Genomic DNA, 3,657 nt, shown 5'->3' with positions numbered 1-3,657 from the left:
ATATATCTTAAATATTTTGGGGTAACAAGGCGCGGGTTGAAGAGGCGGGAGTTTCGCAGCACGATAGACAGAGATGCTAGCTTGAAATTTCGGCATAACAAGGCGCGGCTTGAATTTCGGGAGAACAAGCTTAACGTATACCCAAAAAAAAGACAATTCGCACCTCATCACTAGAGAGAGCTATGTCCCGTTTTACTATATTACTAGAAATGCATTCAAATACAACAAAAAAATAAAAAAATCAGGACAACAAACATAACGTGTACAGTACCAAAACAATTTGCACTTCCCTCAACAATAAAAAACAATGTGTGTTGTCTAGCATATGGACTAAATTTGAGTGCATTTTCCCTGTTTGAATGGGATTGTACTCGGGTTAGTTATACCACCATCTAAATATTATCTTCACAACACATGACATGAATATAGGAGAAGTCAATTCCTATATAAATACGAACTATATGTACATACGATCTCAAATTCAAATATATGTATCCATTTTATGTTGAATTCAAATCATAGTACATGTATGCTCTAGCTAGATGTTCGGAATCTAAACCATGTATGATATACTACGTACAATGTGTTTAACAACCACAACACACACAAACACCATTTAGACTAGTAAGTTACACGTGCATTGCACACATGAGATTTGGCAACCAAATTATGAATAAATACCACATTATAGCATGTAAGCTTTGAGTCATATATGCATGATGTAGATGTTCGTTTAATTCTTATAGTTCATTTCATTCAAAATCATCTAGTTTTTATAAGAAAGCTAATCTATTTTAAGATTCATGGAATTGTGCGTTGTAAGGCATAAAGTAAAAAAAAATGGCAAATCATGTAGAAAATCATTTGGGCAATTCTGATACGGAAGATTCTAGAACAAAGAAGAAGTGCTTGTGTTTTGAGGTTTGTGCATTATGCTTAAGTTCAACCATGGAGTCTTTTAGATTGTACATGTGGCAAAATCTGGTGGAATCTAGATGATATCCAACGGCCAGTTATGCTCAAATTTGCCATCTCTGCACCATCGGATTGGCCTCATCCAACGGCCATCTTTCAAAGTTAAAGTTATCCGCACACTATATAAAAATATAAAATATAAAATATAAAATATATATAGGGGTATAGATATAGATATGTGATGCGAAAGCCACCCATCATCTCCAATTAGAATAGTGTGTCCATGCACGGATGCTATGTGGCCAAACGATGTCTGCCATCGATATCTCAAATACAAATCAGTCTGACCTTGTTCAATGTGTATACAGTACAACATGCTCATTTCCAAACCACACCACGCATATCTCAGTTATATTCATGCATGCATGGGTTTCAAACATCATGCTCTTATTCAAATATTTGAATTTTACTTTACATTGATTATGACGTCACCTAGTCTTTTACACCCACACAGTCATCTTCTCTTTATAATTGTACCACTAACTTTCTCTCATGCATGCATGCACACACAGTACCAGTCGGCATTATCCATCGCACTCATGCAATCTTTTTCTTCAGGTCGGTCTCCCATGCATGCACACACACACATCCCCCTCTCCATCATATCGGGCATTCTTTATCTCTCACGTGCATGCGCAACGATCGATGTTCCTCTATGTGTGTGTGTGTATATAGCTAGGTCTTTCACAGTTTTCCACACAAACCGATCAACTTATATATCTAGTGGGGTCTCACCCTCTTTCCCACGTCCACATCGATCAATCTATACCTCTCTATATAGGATTACATAGCTAATACACCCACATTAATTATATATCCAACGTCCCCCTCTCATCATCCATGCCTCCGCTTCATCTCTCAGACGCGCACACAGTGGCGAAGACAGGGGGCAGCAAGGGCCCTGGCCCCCCTAACATCACTATATATCAAGGCTAATATGAATGTGATCATTAGACAATTGCTGGTTAAATGGTTTAAGTTGATGAATTGGCCCTCCTCGTAAAGGATTGGCAATGTTTGGCCCCCTAGCTCATTTATTTTTCATGGCTTCGCCACTGCGTGCAACATCGCACGTTCTCGCCCCTCTCTTCAAATATCGATCTCGCACTTGTGCACTCCTTCATAGTCTCCCTCCACTTGGCCCCTCACACCATCTTCTAGCCCCCCCCCACCGGATTTTGCCACATGTACAATCTAGCAGACTCCATGGTTGAACTTAAGCATAATGCACAAACCTCAAAACACAAGTGCTTCTCCTTTGTTCTAGAATCTTCCGTATCATAACTGCCCAAACTTTTTTTCTAGTTGAATTGCCATTATTTTTTTTACTTTATGCTTTACAACGCACAATTCCATGAATCATAAAATAGATTAAGGGCTTCTTTGATTCAAAGGATTCTCAAAGGAATTTTGGAGGATTCTAATCCTTAGGAATTTTTCCTATCTTGGTTGTTTGATTCGTAGGATTGTAAACCATAGAAATTTTTCCATAGGATTCATTTGCACTAGATTTCATAGGAAACATCCCATCCACTCAAACCACTTTGAAAGAATCATGCGTTTTTTCTATGCACAATCAAACACTCGTACAATCCTGTAGGATTCAAGATGACATTCCACTCTAATCCCATGTTTTTCCTATTCCCGTGTTTTGGAAATCCTACGAATCAAAGAGGCCCTAGATCTTTTATAAAAACTAATTTATTTTGAATGAGATGAACTATAAGAATTAAACGAAGGTCTACATAGGGCATATATGACTCAGAGCTTACATGCTATAGTGTGGTATTTATTCATAATTTGCTTGCCAAATCTGATGCGTGCAATGCACGTGTACCTTACTAGTACTTCGAGTATGTGCAAACACGTAAATTAGAATTCCTGTGGCACGCTACACAGTGTCTCTCTTACAGTTCATGAAGCTACATGGCACATGTGGAGGCGTTGTCGCGACCTCCTTGTGTGGATTGATCACAGTGACGTGTTGCTGCTTCCAGAAGAATGTACTCGTCCTCTCTGAGCCACACTGGCGGTACATGCACGAAGCGAAGATGTGCACGCACGCCATGCATGCACTCATTCCCTCACACGCACACGTGGGTACACGAGGTGACGCATTTTTGTACGAAGATCCACCCCATTTGATAATTTGATGCGTGTAAAGTCCTTCATTTCATTGATGATCCATTAATACAGCGCATGCAAATTGAGTGGACGGGAGGGTGGAAGAAAGATATTACTACTCCACTGCGCGCATGCGAGTAGTTAAATCATGGGGTGCCAGTACTTCCATCGGTCTCCTTCGTATTTTGTGCCAATTTTTGACCATATTTGTAAGTAACATAATATTTATGCAGGTCAAAAAAAAGTGGCACAAAAAAGGGGGGCAATAAACCAGGACGCATGCAGCATGATCAATTTTTGCCAGGGCTACTGTTGGTGGCCTTTGTATTCAAATATGGACGGAGTGGAGTAGTACTATCTTTATCTTAGCCTCGTAGGGCTCTCCCAGCACCTAGGCTCGCCTCCCCGCCTCACCCACCGGATCCCGCCATGGAGGATCCCGCATGGATAATCCCTTAGATCCCAGGATCCCGCGGGCTACCCTCTCGCTGTGGCCCGCAGCACTGCCGCCTTTGAGCGAAACACACATGTGTTTTAGAGGGGATCCATTGCTCTGGA

The sequence above is a fragment of the Aegilops tauschii genome, chromosome 3 (genome assembly GCF_002575655.3).
Source record: "Aegilops tauschii subsp. strangulata cultivar AL8/78 chromosome 3, Aet v6.0, whole genome shotgun sequence".
NCBI lineage: Eukaryota > Viridiplantae > Streptophyta > Magnoliopsida > Poales > Poaceae > Aegilops > Aegilops tauschii.
Note: the sequence above shows the minus strand (reverse complement) of the source record.